This window comes from Dromiciops gliroides, chromosome 4, assembly GCF_019393635.1.
Source record: "Dromiciops gliroides isolate mDroGli1 chromosome 4, mDroGli1.pri, whole genome shotgun sequence".
Classification (NCBI taxonomy): domain Eukaryota; kingdom Metazoa; phylum Chordata; class Mammalia; order Microbiotheria; family Microbiotheriidae; genus Dromiciops; species Dromiciops gliroides.
Window position 1 is genome coordinate 465,171,896 of NC_057864.1, and position 19,803 is coordinate 465,191,698.

At 43.3% G+C, this 19,803-nt stretch overlaps 1 protein-coding gene across 1 annotated transcript in view; it reads left to right on the top strand.

Moving 5' to 3' along the window:
- VPS53 (VPS53 subunit of GARP complex) overlaps positions 1–19,803 on the top strand; it is a 132,150-nt gene that overhangs the window by 21,435 nt on the left and 90,912 nt on the right.

Below are 19,803 nucleotides of genomic sequence, written 5' to 3' on the forward strand. Positions count from 1 at the left end.
CCAGCCCTGGAGTCAGGAAGACCTGAGTTCAAATCTGGCCTCAGACACTTGACACTAGCTGTGTGACCCTGGGCAAGTCACTTAACCCACAGTGCTCCGCAAAAACCCCCCAAAACCCAAAAAAAACATTATTGGCGTCCAATGCAAGATGTCTCCCAAGGACACAGGGGATGTCTATGGCTATGGGACTCTGGCTTGGATTCCTCTCTGTCACCTTCCCCAGCATCACACATCGACTCTGCCCTCATTTGCTATCTGTGCTGCTGCTGGATGAGGCCCTTTGACCACAGGAACATGTGGTTGAGGCTTTCCCTGACACTTCACTAGCTACAAAATATAATAATCTCCTACATATGATCCAGCATCCGGTTTTCATATACCTGACCCTGGAGAAGAGAGCTCACACTGAATGCATCCACACATATCACAGCTTAGGAGGACAGAAGAAGTGGGGGTCGGGGTGGGGGACAGAGTATCAGATACCAGAAAGGCCAGGCGATCGTCCACGAATGATTTCCTGTGCAGTCAGCTTTGATTTTCCCTTTTGTACATCTTGGCATTCAGGGTAGATGGCTGCCCTTGGAGTCTCAAAGACTCCAAAGTCAAAGGTTTGTGTGCCCCTGACACTCATTGGCTGAGTGGCCCTGAATGAGTCACCTCTCAGAGCTCCAGTTGTGGGTCTGCTGCAGTGGAGCCAGTTTTCTCCCTGGGAATTCCCTTCATAAAGGAAATCAATCATAAATGTGAACCAAAAAAATATTCTTTTAGAAATCATGGTCATAGCAGGGTACCCATGAACTTCATTATTTCTCTTCTACCCCTTTCCTCGAGAGCAATTAAATGCCTTGAGGGCTGGGATTATTTTGCTATTGTCTGTGCTCTCTCTACAACTAGCACGATATCTGACCCACAGACATTTAATAAATGTTCATTGAAGGAATGAACAAATTCTCAATTCCCTTTAGAATTATTTTCCTTTTCCAATAGTCCCAATTCTGTCATGTATTTTCTTTGACTTTCTTTGGTTGATGCTTTCTTATTTAAAAGATAGAGATTTAGTATGTCTGTCCCATAATGCTTTTTTTTTTTATTTTTTAATTTTTGCGGGGCAGTGAGGGTTAAGTGACTTGCCCAGAGTCACACAGCTAGTAAGTGTCAAGTGTCTGAGGCCAGATTTGAACTCGGGTCCTCCTGAATCCAGGGCTGGTGCTTTATCCACTGCGCCACCTAGCTGCCCCCCCATAATGCTTTAATACCATTGATCACTTACCTAGGCTCTTGTAACTTCTGCCCTCATCCTATTAATATAACCAATAGAATGTAAGTGTCTTGAGGGTAGGGACTGGTTTATTTGGGCCTTGGGTACCTAGCACAGTCCCTGGCATGTGATAGATGCTCAGTTGATGCTTGTTAAGTTGAATAAAATACTCCCTGGTCTCTTAGACTGCCCTTTACTTTTCTACTTGCTCTCAGAAAACTTTCTTGCTACTAGGAGTTCGGTAGTCTGGTGCTAATGAGTCTCTTTTCATTTATGGTTTTATTCATGCTTCTGTTTCTTCCATTGCTGTCTGAATGTAGAAAAACTTTCTTTTACCACTACCTCTCCCTTTACAGAGCCATTTTCTTCCATTTATTTTATTTTTAATTTTTTTTAGTGAGGCAATTAGGGTTAAGTGACTTGCCCAGGGTCACACAGCTAGTGTTAAGTGTCTGAGACCAGATTTGAACTCAGGTACTCCTGAATCCAGGGCCAGTGTTTTATCCACTGCACCACCTAGCCACCCCTTCCATTTATTTTTAACCTCTTTCCCCGCTAGGTAGAGTGAATGTTTTTTATAGGTGTCTTCTTAGGGTCATGTCCCATTTCAGCTGCTTAAACTGTTTGTTTGGTTCTTACTTCTAATTGCTTTTATTTTTGGATTGAGTAATTGCACTCCCTGAAGAGCCGCCATTGGACTTGGCGGATGAGGTCTGTGCCAATGTGACCTTTGGAGGAAATGAATGGGCACAGTGCTTGAAGCAGTCGGGCTCCACGCTGGGCCCATGAATTCAGCTATGAAAGAATGGAAACCTTTTAGAATAAGCACTGGGATCTGGATCCTTGTGAATGATGGTGCTTCTTTGAAGTGACTGAGTGCTGGATTGGGGTCTGGGTGTTCCCAGGCTGCCCCCTTTACTACTGTTTGGAAAAGGAACACTGTTGCTCGCTGGGACTCAGCCAGCCCCCATTACCACCAGCCTGCTGGAAACTTAAACATACTTGGGAGAGCCTCTGGTCCTTCTGTTCTAAATACGTGAAAAAGAAAGTGGGCAATTCATCAAGCACTTACATCGTGTCATACTTTGGAGATATGGAGTGGGCAGATGTTTACGTTTAACCTTGGGGTCACACATGTTGGCAGTTCTTGGCGAGCCATCTGAGAATTATACAGTGGGCAGGGCAGGCTTGTTGGCATCCCTCCCTCCTCCTCCAGCACTCCCAGCTCACAGGATGCTACAGTAGACAGTTCCTCTTTCAGAGACCAAGACAACATTTGTGAGAATGTTTAAATAGCATTTCAGTCTGCAATGGAATTGTCTCTTTGTCTCCTAAGAATCCAGACAGAGAAAGCCCAGGAAAAGTAATTGCTTTTCCTCCGATCTCCTCCGTCCGTCTTTTTCCAAGCACTTGTGTGATGCAAGCTGAAGCTAAAACCTGTTTTAAGGGAACTTTTGGACAGAGTCCTTGTCGTGGGGGTGAGAGCCTTCCTCTCGAGCATTGGCCATCTATTGGTCTGTTTGTTGAAGGGAGGCTTCGTTTGACTAACACGTACTTGATGGAATTAGGACTGATGGGACGTTTTATAGAGCGAGAGGCCCAGGATTTCCCTCTCCCCTTGAACAGAGAAAAGTTCCCTTTCTGACTCCTAGAAGAGTGATTTGTTTCTTGACCACTGAGGTGCCCCCCAAATCAAAGTGGAGGCCTTCGTGGGGAAGAAGGGAAATCGGCTTTTCTGAAGGGAACCTTGAGAACGGACCTGGCTTTGTTTGAGCCAGGGTGACTAAATTTTTTTTTTTTTTTAGTGAGGCAATTGGGATTAAGTGACTTGCCCAGGGTCACACAGCTAGTAAGTGTTAAGTGTCTGAGGCCGGATTTGAACTCCGTTACTCCTGACTCCTGGGCCGGTGTTCTATCCACTGCGCCACCTAGCTGCCCCCCAAGGTGACTAAATTTTAAGATCTTTAGAGAAGTGAAGGAAGCTTCCTTCAAGATCTGGAGGGACAGTGTCTCTTATTTGGTGGGTGTCCCTGTTGGGGCGCAGATGGTCAACGATTGAACGTTAGCGGATTAGCTACTACCCTTTATAAACAACCTAAAATCCTTTGACTGTGGCAAATCTATGCAACCTGGCAGTATATTGCAGAGCCATCCCCTGGAATGGGGTGCCAGGACTAGCCTCACCCACTTTAGTCCTTAGCTAGAAGTGCCTTCTGTGAGGCCTGGATTGCAGGCAGGGCCTGGTGAGGCCCTAGAGCAGCCCTCTGAAGGGGCCCCTGTGAGTAGCTCTTCTGCGGAAGGCACTAGTTTTTATTTTATTCTTAGAAATGATGTCCTAGTGAGTTAGGTCCTTTAGGGTTACTTGACATTTATGAAATAATCATGACTCATTGGCATTCGGTTGAATGTATTGACCTTTTGCTGGTTTAGACTGAATATAATAATAATAATAATAATAAATTAATTAGTAAATTAGTGTTCTATTACTGTTATCCTATGAATATGAACAGTTATGCCATATTTCTGTAGTATTTTACAGGAAAATAAAAACTTTTCATCCAATATTTCATTGAAATATTGGTCCTCCCAATAGCCCTGTGAGAAAGACAGCTGTCAATATTGTTATCTTCATTTTATAGAAGGGAAAACTGAGGCCCAGAGAAGTTTAGTGGCTTGCCCAAGATCACACATTGAGTAAATGGCAGAGGCAGGATTACAGGCTCATAGATAGTGAACCAGAAGGAGCTTTAAAAGTCACCTATCCCGGAGCTTCTCATTTTCCAAATGAGGAACAGAGTCCCAGAGAAGTTGAGGTGAAGTGACTTGCCCCAAGTCACACAGGTAGTAAGTGGCAGAGCCAGGATTCACATCCAGAGCTTGTGACTCCAAATTCAGCATCCCTTTGTCTGCCATCTTTGGACTTCTGGTCCAGTGCTGGCAGCATGTTTCCTGCTCTAAGCAAACCATGAAGTCTGTGCTCTGCTTCCTTTCTCCCTACTCTTAACTGTTGAAATGATTATCATGATCAAAAATTAATGGTCTATGAGAGAGTTTGGGGAGAACGATTGTGGTGTCGAGGCTCCAGACGCCTGGTCCTTTGTATCTGTGTAAGGGTATCGTAGCTTGTGAGGAGCAAACCTACATTAGTGAGGCCTAGTGGAACAAACACTGAAATAGGAGCTTGGTGTGTGTGCGCACATGCACACACACGTGCACACGTAGCTTTGTAATCACAGGCAAGCCACCTACCCTCCCTGAGCCTCATCTGCTAACGGGGTTCAGCCCTGCGTGCGATACCTATGTCCTAGGGTTCTGAGGAAAGCGTTCCGTAAAGCTTATGGCATGATATATACACGTGGGTTATTGGTGTGAATAACATTGCTATTTGGTGTGTTATGGCTAACTCACCCTCATCATTGGTGGTATTATTATTAACTCCAAGAGCAGTCAACGTTTGTCCAGTTCCAGGCAAGAGAGAGAAGACCCCTGTAGAACAGCCCGGGTGGACGCCCACAGTGAAGCTGGGAGCTCAACCTGTCATCAGAGTGGGTCTGAGGATGGCGTCTCCTGGCCTCTGTCTTTCCCCTTCACTGTAGCCTTAACACAGAGCCCTGAATTGGGAACCACGAGGGTGTGGCTCTGTTCTGGTCTTTGCCACCGATGCACATTGTTTTCAAGGATGTTCTGCTGAAATTCTCTGTTCCGTTTTCCACTGATAAAGAGGCCTGCTAACACTGGCTGTCTCATGAGGATCCCCCTCCAGGGAGAAAGTGAAACGTGCTTGCCAGCTTTAGAATTAGGACATCACCTACTTTAGGCATACATGCAGGAAAAAAAAAGCATTTTTTTTTTGTTTTTTAAAGAAAGAAATGTCTTCCAAGGCGCACAGCTTTGATCTCTCTATCCAGATTGAGAGTTGGGTATAAATAGGTGTGTGACAGCATGAGACCAGCTTGAATGGATCCAAGGATATTAGAGGGCATCTGGGTAGTACAGTCCTAGCTGTGTGACCCTGGGCAAGTGGCATCATCTCTGCCTGGGGGTAGTAACTGCAGCTGCCTGCAGGGTTGTTATGAGGCCGGAATGCGATAACATTCCCAAAGTGCCATGTAAATGCTAGTCGTTATTATTACTAAACTGAGATGATGAATTCACAGCCCTCTGGTTATTAGTCCTTCATAATGGATGCTTAGCAGTTTTCTCATGTCCTTTTATTTTATTTATTTATTTTTGGTGAGGCATTTGGGGTTAAGAGACTTGCCCAGGGTCACACAGCTAGTAATTGTTAAGTGTCTGAGGCTGGATTTGAACGCAGGTCCTCTTGACTCCAGGGCCGGTGCTTTATCCACTGTGCCACCTAGCTGCCCCTCTCATGTCCTTTTAAATTGAATCCATCTCACCTTTTTTCTGAGGAAAACTGTGTTTTTTAGAAGATTGGCAAGTCTTTAGCTATAAAGAGACCTTCTGGTCTTAAAGACAGAAATGTCAATAATATAAAAAGAATGACCAAACTTGATCCTTTTCAGAGTCATCTCAAAATTTCTTCCCATCAGTCCTATTTGGTCTCCCTTTTTGGGATGATACTTTGTCAGAATGTCTAAAGCCACTGCTGCAAATGGGAGAAATGAGCTTCCCGACAGCTCCTTTGGTAGGTGGACGTGACTGCACAGGGCAGAACATCCCACCCCGGGGCAGGGCCTGCTTTCCTTAGGAACTTCGGACATCAGTCATTTCTTTTTTTTTTTTTTTTTAGTGAGGCAATTGGGGTTAAGTGACTTGCCCAGGGTCACACAGCTCGTAAGTGTTAAGTGTCTGAGGCCGGATTTGAACTCAGGTACTCCTGAATCCAGGGCCAGTGCTCTATCCACTGCGCCACCTAGCCGCCCCGATATCAGTAATTTCTGATGCTTTGGAGGAAACCAGTCCGTTGGAGCTGTCTTCACTCAAGAGACCCGAGTCCCCTGCTTTGGGTTCAGTTATTGATGTCCCGTTTGGGGACTGGCCTGCCTTTGTTTACTGAGCATGTTGAAGTGGACCTTTGGCTGCTTATCACCTCCTAGAGCAGTGTCGTGCTTGTAGCCCAGACTAGGGCTGCGGAACTTCCGTCAGTGGGTTTTTAGCCACAGGAATGACTTCATTTTATCCCCAGAGCTCATCCTGCTTGTTACCATGTGTTGTTACACTGCAGAAGAGCTCTGCTCGGTTACCTGTCTTTGCAGACTCCCACTGTGCAGACAGTCCACCCCTCAGGAGGAGAAAGGGTGTCAAGCCTTTCTCTTCCTATGGGCTGTGATGTTTAAAATCTAAATTGTGTGATCACCTTAAATTAGAAGCTTTAGCACCAGTCTTTGGGCGTTAAACATTTATTAAAGCATACAGGTATTCACATGGAGTTCAGAAAGTTAAGAAAAAGTAAGGCTACCTAGTAACTCTCCAGCAAACTGAGTGTGGAAGCTTTTTATAGGTCTGGAACAGAGGTGTTCCTTACACAATGCTTCAAGCTGATTGGTCGGCCTCATCCAAATCCATTGGCTTTGAAGGTGTTCTCAAGTTGAGTTCACAGTCTAGCTTCTGAGAACAATACCTTCTTCAGGGCTAGCCAGGTGTGATTACAATCCAGTTAACTTGAAGTAGGCTAATCAGCGGTCAATCCCTCTCACTTGATTCAACCAGTTTAGATTAATCTCAGGGTGGGCCTTTGAGTATCTGCTAAATCCCATTATTTTATCACAGGGCAGACAAAGAGTTGTCTTGAAAAGGTGCTGCCCATGGAACGTTTTCAGTAATGTAATATTGTTGTCCGTCATTGTTTCCCCAATGCCTCCAAATTGTGGCCAAAGGCTGCAGACTCTTTCCTTTCCTTTCCATTCCTAGAGCTATTTTCTCAGACTAGGCCCAGGCCTTCCTGTCTCCAGACTACCCCAAGCCTTCTTGCCTCCGGCCCCCTCATCCATAGCTCAGCTTCAGGGCGGTGGCCTTTGTGGAGGCCTGAAGATGGTCCCTGACCATCCATCTTGCACATTCGCATTATCGACTGAGGAAAATCAGGGAAGGGAGCGTGGATGGTTCAGCTCAGTCCATCGAAGCTACTGAGGAAAGAGATTCAGGTCCTACTGATTATGGGAGGTTAGTGGCCACCAGTCACACCAAATGACATTTATCTGTTGTACTTGTATTTGTTTTATTGTTTAGAAACAGTTCTGTGAAATGACATCATTATCAGCCATTGTAAGATGTCTGCTTTTTTGTTCAGTAACTGTACTAATGGATGTTTTTTTTGACAAAGCTCCTTAAATCTGAGATATTTGTAAGGCAGTTTATTTTGATGTTCTGTGCCTCCATTTCTGTACCAATATCCTCAGATGGTGATCCTGACTTCAACTGCTTCTAAGAATGGTGTTTACTGGACCCTCTTGTTTTATAGATGAGGAGACTGAAATCTCAGGAGGTTGAGTAACCAAGGTCTTCAAGGGAGTAAGTGCCAGAGGTGGGCTTGGGACCCACGGCCTGATTCCAGAGCCGGCCAGGTGGACTCAATGAGAGTCAGTGCTTTGAAAATTTGGGAGGCTGGAGGAAAGGTGCCTCTGGGCTTGGTTAGTGAAGCCTGTCTTGAGTCAGCTTAGACAAGAGGAGTGGCTGGAAGTCCATTAGTCCTGGCCCTGCTCCAGACATACTACTTAACTTTGGACTGTCATCCTCCTCCTCATTTCTAAAGTTTACTTGTCCTTTAAAGTTTATAAATCACTTTTATGGTTTCCTTTGAGCCTTCCTTCCCTTCCCTCTACCCCATCCCCACAACGGGTAGGCAGGCATTCCAGGGGTCATTGTATTAAATTTTTTTTTTTGGTGGGGCAGTGAGGGTTAAGTGACTTGCCTAGGGTCACACAGCTAGTAAGTGTCAAGTGTCTGAGGCCAGATTTGAACTCAGGTCCTCCTGAATCCAGGGCCTGGTTCTTTATCCACTTTGCCACCTAGCTGCCCCCATCATTGTATTCATTTTACAAGTGAGGATTAGGGAAATTTAAGTAACTTTCCTAAACAGCTAGTAAGAGTCTGAGGCTGGATTTGAACCCTGATTCCCAGCTCTTTTTTTTTATTAGCCCATAATTCCAGTGAAGCAAGCTGCCACTTTGCTTTTCTGGGCCTTGATTTCTTCATCTTCGTCTGGGTTTGGGCTAGTTGGTTTCACAGGACCCTTCCAAGTCCTAAAGGATTAGCTTGAAAGGTCATAGTAGCATCTCTCTGAGTTTGGGGCTGTTTTTGTCTTTGATTGATTTGGTCTTATTTGAAGCCTTTTTTTTTTTTTCTGATAAAGGAGCCTAATAATGACCTGACTTCTTACTTAAAGGGTTCCTCTTTTAAATTGGGAAAGAGATGGCAGTAATGGACCTTGGATTTTTAAAATGAAATCCTATTGTGTCTCTGATTAGCAATGGAATCCTAAGTTTCTGTATTCATTGAACATTCAACAGAAGTTGCCCAAACTGACCAAAAAACCCACCATTGGACTTGCAAATCTGTAGTTAGTTCCCTACTAAGTCTAGCAGTCCAACTAGCAACTAGACTGTTTGCTTCCTAGCCCTAGAAACCCCTCAGGCCCCACCAAGCCTCACTTGTCTGCAGCACGATGAACAAAAATGGTTGTTGCGGAATGGTCCGCCAGACGGAGCTCTGGAGTTGGTTTCTCTTCTGACCCAGCGCCATTTATGTTGGCATTCTCCAGTGGCCAAGAAAGGTCAGGAGTAACTTTTGCCATCTGCTTGTTTCCAAGCCAAAGGCAGACAGACACACGTCTGAATTCAAGTCGGGAAAAGGCAGTTCTTCACTACTGTAACTGCCCTGGCTGCTGCCCAGTTCCCTTTTGCTTTTTACTGCTGAAAGTTTGTACTTGCGGAAGGAAAATTCCATTCCCTGTTGGAGGCTGCATCTGTTAGAAATTGCCGTAGTGATGCTGATAGGCAAGGTTGGCTGTGTCCTGACAGGGGATGGAATTTGGAAACCCTGGCTCCTTGGAAAGGTTTGACCTCTTTTTTCCTTTCCTCTTTCCATCCCATGGAAATACAGTAGTTAGAACAGCAGCGTATTCAGTGTTGTGGTTGACATGTCAGCATTTCCATTTAGAAATCCCTGTTTTAAGGAGTCTACGGCTTGGCTGTAAAACTGGACTCTGAGATTCTTACTTGGTCTTTGAGTTCTCAACTTGAGAGTCAGGTTCATTTTGGGAAAATCAGAGACACTCTTGTCTTAGCAATTGGTCCATGCATTCTGAGAGTTATTACCCAGAGTGTTCGATGAGGTGTCAGGAATTTGGAGTTGTGTTTTCTTGTGGTGACGTAGCCCAGCCCTGGCTCCTGAATTTACACATCCTTCTTTTCTTATGCCTCATCTTTCTGGACATAGCTTTTGTATTATTACCTCACTGGGCTGAGATTGTACCTGTCCCCTTGGTCACTTTTTAAAAAAAAATTGATTTTTTAAAATGAACAAAAGTTTGCTTTCTCTCCCTTCCCCTTGGGAAGAAAAAAGAAAATGAAAAATGAGATCCTTTTAATAAATATACTTAGTCAAGCAAGACAGACTCCTGTATTAGCCATGTCTAAAAAGTATGGATGTATGCATACATACGTGTGTATACACATGTGCACATATATACAAATGTGTGTATACATGGTTTTAGATGTGGCTAACACAAGAATTTTTCTTGCTTGACTAGGCATATTTATTAAAAGGGTTTCATTTTTCATTTTCTTTTTCCTCCCAAGGGGAAGGGAGAGATGGAAAGGAATGAAAACAAACTTTTGTTAATTTTCCAAAGTTACAATCTCTGCCTAGTGTGGTAAAGATATAAAAGCTATGGCCAGAGAGATGAGGCATAAGAAAAAAGGATGTAGGGGGCAGTTAGGTGGCACAGTTGATAAAGCACTGGCCCTGGATTCAGGAAGACTTGAGTTCAAATCCAGCTTCAGACACTTGACACTTACTAGCTGTGTGACTTTGGGCAAGTCACTTAACCCTCATTGCCCCATCAAAAAAAGAAAAAAAAGGCCTTTTTTTTTTTTTTTTTTTTTTTAGAAAAAAAGGATGTGAAAATTAGGAGCCAGGGCTGGGCTAGGTCACCACAAGGAAATACAACTTCAAATTCCTGACACGTCTTCTAACAATATGGTAAATGTCTTGGTCTGTACCCTAAGTCTGTCACCTGCCCAGAGGTCTGGAGCACGTGCTTCATCATTGCTTCTCTGGAATCATGGTTCTGGTGTCGAGGATAGAAAGAGAGTGGACCTGTGTGGGATCACCTTCTTGTGGTGTAGGTCACCTCTGCCCTCCTGAAAATCTTCCCTGTTGTGTGGGGGGCTTCCATGAGATCTTTGGATGCCATGTAGAAAGTAGCAGACCAGGCCACCTCATCTTCTGGTTATAGAGGACATGGATATGACTAAGCTCAAATTTTTTAATGGCAGAGCTGTTACTGCGCCCCATCGGCCATGTAGGAGACCCCAAGTACTCACTGACACATGACCTCTTTTGAAGCAGGAGATTGGTCCAGTGGAAGGTGAGGCCCTCAGTCAGGCCACAGTCAGTTTCTGTCTTGGAAACTTTGCTCTTTTGTTCCTGTATTGAGCTCTTTCCTTTCTCCTTGATCAAGGGAACAGACAGCCTGAGCTGATGGGTAAGCTGGAGCCATTTAAGTCAGGCCTTTGAAGGAGGCATCCCAGAACAGTGGCCTGGGTGCTGAATTGGGAGTCAGGAGAGACAGGCTCAGATCCTGGTTCTGACACTTTACCAGCCGTGTCCTCTCTTTGGGCTTACACGTAATGCAAGGAGGTCGGATTCAGGGAACTTTAAAGCCCTGTCCAACTCTCCACTTCTGTGGTTGTCCCCAGGAGGTTCTGAGCTCCTTTGCATATTCTTGGAAGGGATTGGCACCACTGAGGTGGGGAGAGGGAAGAATCCTGCAAGCAGTCAGCCTCCAGGAGGTGTCCAGCTCCTGACTCTGGTCAAGGAAAGGCATTTTTATGCTTCTGCTTGTACCAATGTGACTTCTTCTGTGGACAAAGATATCACTGTTCACCCGCCATCAGCAAGGCTTATGCTTTGGGCCATTCTTCTAAGAGTGATGATCAAATCATGCTACTCTAATTAATACTTCCAGATGCTCTTAGAGTATAAGCTAATTCTGGCCTGGGCCTGTGGTGCCATTGTATTGGGATTTTGGGGTCGATAACTCCATTTACCAATGCAGGTTGGTACCTTCTCTGTCATTGATAGTGAGAGGTTAAGAGACTTAGCCAGAGTTGCATAGCCAGGATGGGTCAGAGACAGGACTTCCTGCCTCTGAGGTCAGCTTTCTAGGCATCGTACTACTGTCCTCCTATTCATTAATTAACAATACCTTGTAATTGGGTAGTGCTTTGCTTTTTTTTTTAAACAGGAATTTTCTAATTATAAATAGTAGTTTTAGTGAACAAAAGCAAACAAAATAAGGAAAGAACATGAAACCATTGAATCTGAGCTTGTTATTGTTTGAAACGTTAGTTGCTCGGTGCCTTCTTCCAATCTCTCTTCCATTTGTATATAAAAAAGCAGAATCAAATTCTCTTGGTGTGTTCTGTGTTCTGATTCTGCATTTTTGGCTTTGTCTCACTTCATATGTCACCGTGTTTCTTTATGTTTCTTGCATTTGTCATTTTTAATGGGTCAGTAGTATTCCATTCACTAATATTCCACAGGTCACTAGCTGTTTGCCATTTATTGGATATAGAAGTTGTTTCCAATTTCTTATTAATGGAATGAAGACATTTTCAGTTTTGAAGATGCTCAACCTTATTCTCCCTGCTCCTTCTTCTTTTCCCTTTCCCTTGCCCCGAAAGGTTTCAGCAACTGACAGGTATATGAGCAGTGTACTAGTGTATACTGGTGTCCTGTGTTCACCCTGAGATGTCCCCCATTCAGTAAGCTGTGGAATTGTCTCGTCCTTCTAGAGTAAGAGGAATAGGCCTTGGAGAGCCTCAGTCTCTCTGTGCTCCTCCTGTCAGTAGCGCTCCCTCATTGCTGGTTGGCTCTCAAGGTCTAGAGCTGAGGGTAGGGTATTCCCTTTCCAGCAGCAGACATCTACTCCTTCCTCATTTGCCATCTTGTGCTGTTGTTGGAGGAGACCTTTTGAGTGTGGAGAAAATGCTTTGGCGCCAGGAGCTATGAAATGTGACCCAGCCTTTGGCCTTTTACTAACCCACCCGGAGAAGAGCGCACCCATTAAATGCATCTCCACATTTCATGGTCTTGTTCGGAGGCAGCCAAGGAGGGCAGGAAAAGAGGGAGTCAGATGGCCAAAGGGCCAGATTTTCCTATTCAATCAGATTTTATTCTCCCTTTTATGCCTCATGAATGATGGCTGACCTTACCCTGAAGAAGATGAGGATTCAGAGCCATTATGTGACCCTGGGCACGTAGCTGCACAGACTTTTGGACTGCCCAGATCGCTTGGACTGGGAATCAGTCTTCTTTCCAGTGCCTTATGTTGCTTCTCCTTCTCTGTAGTATGAGAAATCACGTTTATTTCCTTTTTAAATAAAAATATCGTTTTTATTGGTGAGAGGCAGCATGGCATTGGGGGCCTCAAAGCCATGCTGACCTGGGTCCAAGGCCTGCCTCGAGCAGATGCTGACTATGTGACTATACAAGACACTTAGCCTGTAGGGCTCTGGATCAGTGGTGTCAAACTCAAATAGAAATGGGTCCCTGGAGACTGCATGACTTAGAAAACCACAAATGAACATTATCTAGATTGCATCATATTCTTATTTTTTTGGTTAAACATTTTCTAATTACAGCTTAATCTGGTTCACCTGTGCTCAGGATTTTTGCGACTTTGCTATAAACAGCTTTCTGAAATGTGAGATTGTGGAGTAGCTGCTCCTTTCTCTTGACACAAAGAGGTTCCTCACTGGGAATTCACTATGCCAGTGACATCCCAGGACTGGGCTCTATTCTCTTTTTCTCTAATTTTGTTTTTGTTTTTATGGCCTTTTCAGTTTGCCATCTCCCCTTCCCTTATAGCGATCCCTTATGATAGAAGAAAAAAGAAGGAAAATATAGTTTAGCAAAACTAAGCGACTCATTGTATGTAGCACTTCACACTGATGGGCTCTTACCTCGGCCAAGGAGGGGTGAGGTTCCTTCTCATCTCTCTTCTTTGGGGTCAAGCTAGGAATGATTGGCATTTTCAGGGTGGCTTCATTGGATATATCCTTTGGCCATGCATAGAGCAGAGTTTGCTGGCCAGTGTAGACCAAGTCCATGACCTTGGGCTCAGGTCATCCTTTTGCACAGTGAGAAGTGGAATTAGGCATAGGAGATGAGAAGAATGAGGAGACAGAGTAGGGGACCAGCTGCATGCAGAAAGGACTGAAAACCATACTAACCTCTCTCTGTGGACCAGAGGGAAAGGAGAATGAGCAGTCTAGGACAGAGCCCTGAAGGAGCATTGAATGTTAGAACTAGAAGGAGATCTAGACGGAACTCCCACGGCACAGCAACACTTCTGAGTGAACTGCCAGAGAGGAGCCGGACAGGTGGACAGGGACAGACAGTAACGGCCTGTGAGGTGCTGGGGATGGAAATACCGAGAATGGAACAATCCCGGGGTTCAAGGAGCTCACATTCTAATGGGGAAGATAACCAGGATGTGTATATGTGTGTACGGATCAATACCAAGGAAACACAAGGGAGCCTGGGAGGAAGGGCTTCCTGCAGAAGCTGATGTGTGAGCTGGGACATGAAGGGAGGCTGAGGTCAGAGGGCAGGCATTCCAGGCATGGGGGATGAGGGCTTCTCAGAAGCTAAGTCAGGGAGATGATTGTGGAGCACCGGGTGAATATGGAAGAGCTGAACAATAAGGTGATGTTAGGGTCAAGAAGAGGACCTTAGACCCACATGTACAAAAATATTGTTCTCTTTTGTTTTTGCACCAGTTATTTCTTTTTTGGGGGGGCAGAGCAGTGAGGATTAAGTGACTTGCCCAGGGTCACAGAGCTAGTAAGTGTCAAGTGTCTGAGGCCAGATTTGAACTCAGGTACTTCTGAATCCAGGGCCGGTACTTTATCCACTGTGCCACCTAGCTGTCCCCCACATGTATAAAAATATTGATAGCAGCTCTCTTTGTGGTGGCAAAGAATTGGAAATCCAGGGCATGCCCATCCATTGGGGAATGCTAAACAAGCTGTGGTATATGATGGTGATGGACTATTATTGTACTCTTAAGAAATGACAAACAGGATGATTTCAGGGAAACTTGGAAGGACTTACATGAGCGTATGCTGAGTGAGAGGAGCAGAACCAGGAGAACAATGTACACAGTAACAGCGACATTATGTGATGATCAACTGTGATAGACTCAGCTCTCCTCAGCAATGCAGTGTTCCAAGACAGTTCCAAAGAATTCTTGATAAAAAATGCTCTCCACATCCAGAAAAAAGAACTGTGGATTCTGAATGCAGGTTGAACCATACTGTTTTTACTTTTTGGCTAGTTTTTTTTTTTGAGGTTTATTCCTTATGTTATGATTCTTCTTTCGCAAGATGATTAATGCAGAAATATGTTTAATGTGATTGTACATATATAACCTATATCAGATTGCTTTCCATCTTGGGGAGGGGGGAAGGAAGGGATGGTGGGAGAAAAATTTGGAACTAAAAATCCTATGAAAACAAATGTTGAAAATTATCTTTACATGTAACTGGAAAATAATAAAATACTTTTATTATTTTTTTTTTAAAACAAGAAGAGGACCTTAGGCTTGAGATGGAGGAACTCATAGCTATGTGTAGGGGCAGTTGAGGTTGTAGTCACTCAAAGAGTAGTCATGGTCCAGTGTAAGTTTTCCTTCATATGTGTCTTGTCTCCCAGATTATTAAATTTCTTCACTCCTTCTCCCCGACCCATTACAAATGAGGACAGCCAATAGTAAGACTTATGGTTAAAGTTGTTTTTTTCCCCTTCCGTCATTTGAGGACATTGCTTAGAATAAAAGCTTTTTCAAAGGTTATGTCTTATGAATGAAAGCTGGGGTTTTTTTTGCCTTTAATTTAATTTCATTTATTTTTTTTAATTTAAGAGACATTTTTATTTATAATTTTGGGTTCCAATTTTTATCCCTCCTTTGGGTTATACATGTAATGTAAAACATTACCATATTTGTCATTTTGTACGAAAAAAAACTTGATTTAAAAAAATGAAAGAGTGAACATAGCATGCTTCAGTCTGTCCCATCAATATCAGTTCTTTCTTTGGAGGTGGATAATATGTTTCATCATTAGTCCTTTGGGATTGTCTTACATCATTTATTGTTGAGAATAGTCTAGTCATTCACTGTTCTTCATTAAACAATATTGCTGTGTCTGGGCACAGTGTTCTCTTGGTTCTGCTCTCTTCACTATACATCAGTTCATATGAGTCTTTCTAGGCCTTTCTGAAGTCATCCTGCTCATCATTTCTTATAGCACAATATTCCAGCACCATCATATACCACAAAAATTGTTTCTTTAAACACATTCACCACTTCCATTCATTTCCATGCTGGCATTTTAAAAAAGAGATATAGGTGATAACAAACAGGCAAAACTTGAAGCTGTGATGGTTTTGTCTTGTTGGCTGTTGATTTGTATCCAGGCTTCATCTTGTGATTTGAACTTCTGTCCCATCTCCTCAAAGCTGTAAAAAGTTAGGTCTTTAGTTCATATTTTCAGTAGATGTGGTCTGCACAAGTTGTAAATAAAAGTCACTTACGTGCAGCGGAGCATTTTAACAAGCATGGCAAGAAATGCCCTTTTGCCCTTTGCATTCTTCTGGTTAAAAAAAAAAACAACTGGAAAGAAATTTGTGTTTTAGATAAAGCCCTTTTTGTACTCCAAGTTTCTGAGTTTTTTGTAAAGGAATTAGTGATATATTGACTGTACTCTTCTCCAAGGAGGAAGCCTGGCATCTGATCAGGGTCCCCAGACCTGTAAGATATCAGACTAAGATCTGTTGTCCACAAAGCTCTTAGCACTTGGGAGCATTCATTTCTAAGAGGTGCCTTTAGCCATCTTTTCCCTGGTGCCATGGCTGACAGGAAACTCTGTTGTCATTCCTTGACTCTCTTGACTTCCCATTTGCTCCACAGCCCAGAATGCTCTTCTTTCATTTCAGTAGCATCCAAGAGTGGCTTGTCAGGGGGACTAGTAGTGAAAAAGACAACTTTTTTATTATTATAAAAGTATTTTATTGTTTTCTAGTTACATGTAGAGATAGATTTCAACATTTATTTTTATAAGATTTCTAGTTCCAAATATTTCTCTCTCCCTCCCCTCCTTCCCCCCCCCCCCAAGACAGCAAGCATTCTGATATAGGTTATATATGTACAATCACATTAAACGTATTTCTGCATTAGTCATGCTGTGAAAGAAGAATCAGAACAAAAGGGAAAAACCTCAAAAAAGGAAAACAAAGTAGAACCATTATGGTTCAATCTGCATCTAGATTCCATAGTTCTTTTTTCTGGATGTGGAGAGCATTTTCCATCATGAAGCCTTTGGAATTATCTTGGACCATTGTATTGCGGAGAAGAGTCAAGTCTATCACAGTTGATCATCACACAATGTTGTTGATACTATGTACAGTGTTTTCCTGGTTCTGCTCCTCTCAGTCAGCATCAGTTCATGTAAGTCCTTCCAGATTTCTCTGAACTCCTCCTGCTCATCATTTCTTACAGCACAATATTATTCCATTACATTCATATACCACAGCTTGTTCAGCCTTCCCTAGTTGATGGGCATCCCCTCAATTTCCAATTCCTTGCCACCACAAAAGAACGGCTATAAATATTTTTGTACATGTAGGTCCTTTTCCCTTTTTCATGATCTCTTTGGAATAAAGACCTAATAGTGGTATTGCTGGGTCAAAGTGTATGCACAGTTTTATAACCCTTTGGGCATAGTTCCAAATTGCTCTCCAGAATGGTTAGATCAGTTCACAGCTCTACCAACAATGCATGAGTGTTCCAATTTTTCCACAGCTTCTCCAACATTTATTATTTTCCTTTTTTATCATATTAGCCAATCTGATAGGTGTGAGGTGGTACCTCAGAGTTGTTTTAATTTCCATTTCTCTAATCAATAGTGATTTAGAGCATTTTTTCATATGGCGATAGATAGCTTTGATTTCTTCATGTGAAAACTGCTTGTTCATCTCCTTTGACCATTTCTGAAATGGGGAATAAATACCACTTTTCATGTAAAGATACTAACACTCCTTGCTAGGAAGTTCTTTGTGAATCTGAAGGCACCCTATAAATGTGGACTCTTATCATTAGTTGCTTAACTTCAAAGGTGAGAGAATATCTACTAACTTCCAATTATGGTGGCCCTAGGTTCAACTTACGGTTTTTTGTTTATCTTCCTGCTTTCCCAGCCAGGGCAAAAGTTCGCAAAATGTCTTGTTCCAGGACGTATAGTTCCTAAACACCACAGCCACGACCCACAATCTGGGTTGACTGTTTTGTTTTGAGTGTGATAGAAGAACTGAATTTAGAGTTTCATAACCCTCAGAATGAAGCTTTTGGCCTACAAAAGGCCAGGCCTTTGTGGGACTGATTCTTTTTTCCTGTAGAACCAAGAGCCAAAGATTGAAGAGTGTTGAGACTGGCAGAAATGCTTTTGTAGGTCAGCTGATCAGTTAGTAGACATTGAGTGAGTGCCTGCTATGGGTTAGGGACCGTCCCAGGCACTACAGCAAATGAAACAACCCTGCTTTGCCGGCAGTTTGTGTTCTGACAGGGGAGACCACGAAGACATAATGATGCTTTCTGGGAAGCTTGTATATTGATTGACCCCTGACTTTCTAGAGCCACAGTGAAAGTTTCGAGACAAAGACCGGGTGGTTCTTTTACTTCAGGAATGGTCCCATGCAGAAACTCACCCCAAGATTTTGTGTGGATGCATGTGGTCCCACACAGGAGGAAGGCTCCTGAAGCCCCCCTATTGGCAAGCTATATAACAGACGCCTGGTGTGAAGATGAAGGTCCAGAGGGGACCTGCTTGTTGCTTGGGAGGCACTGAAGTCGGATTAGATTCTCTTTGTCTACCACCCGGGTGGCTTGCAGCTTTACCCAGTTCTACAGAAAGAGAAAAAGAAAGAAGTAGAGGTTGTGCCAGGGCCCAGGGCATTTCTTCTGCTTCCTTTATGGTGACTATGTATAGCTTTGGTGGTGCCTCTTGAAACCTCTTCCTCAGGAGGGCGTGGAGAGGGACATTTTCAGTTCATGCCACACAGAAGGAGGTCCAGATGGAGTAGTTGGCTGCTGCTGAACCCTTTAGATTATTCCTCCAAAGTTGTCTCGCATCTTCAGACTGCAGACTCTGCGGGAATTATGGACTGCTTCAGTAACCGCCTCCTAATAATGCCCTTGCACACCAGCTGGAGTCACGCTCCAATGCTCCATTCAGAGACTCTGGCGAAGTAAAATTGGAAACAGACTTATAAGGGCAATTAGTTCTGCTTTTAATCCGCATACAGCTTGGAGTGGAATATAGGGCCACATTTTATTTTAAAGCGTGTCTAGGGATGGTGCCAGAGTCTCTATTTTAGCACATTTTCTGATTAGCCAGATAATAAAAGCACTGTGCTGCTATTCACATGAAATCTTAAGTATCTGCTTGTCCGGAAATTGAGTTTCATTGACAAAATGCCTTTTTAAAAATTATAATTGGCTGCAAGAAGCTAAATATTAAGTATTAGAGTAGCCATCAAGAATGGGTGTGATTGGGAGTATGTTTCAGGCCACTTTTGACTCTGGAAAATGAGTTATACCAAAGTTTTCCAACTAAGGCACTTTATTCTAACAAGTACAGATATTCCAGGAAAAATCTGGCAGATAATTTATCGTTATTTTGGTCTGGGAAGCAGAAGATTGTATGCTTCTTAATTGTTTGTTGAAGGAGGAATGCAGTAACCTTAGTGGAAGAAAGCAGCTTGAGAATAGGCGAGAAAGAGAGGAGTGAGTGTATTTATCTTCTCTTGGGGAAGGAGTTTGTAAACTGGCCTTAAAGATGTCTAGGACTTAACTTTTGAGCCTTTCACAGTTGAATGCCACATATTTTAGGTACATTTAGCTAGGAGGCGATTGTAAAGGTGCCAGGGTCTCACAGAGTCATGGGATCTTAGAACTGCAAGGGACTTTGGTCAAGATCTTCTCCAGTACCATCCACCCCTCTTCCCCCATTCTTACAGGTAAGGAAACTGATGCCTAGAGAAATATGACCCCATAATCTAAGCAAGTCAGGCCACCAAGCCAGGGATCTTTACATTATGCCATGTAGCCTTCTTATCAGTTAAGCTCCCCACCCTGTATTTTTCTTTTACATTTACTAACTTGATTTTAATTTGTTTTTCCTGAAAATTTTTTTTAACATTCTTTTTTTTGAGTTCCAAATTCTTTCCCTCCCTCAAACCCCTCCTTTACCCATTGAGAAGGCAAGAAATATGATACTCATTATCCATGAGAAGTCATG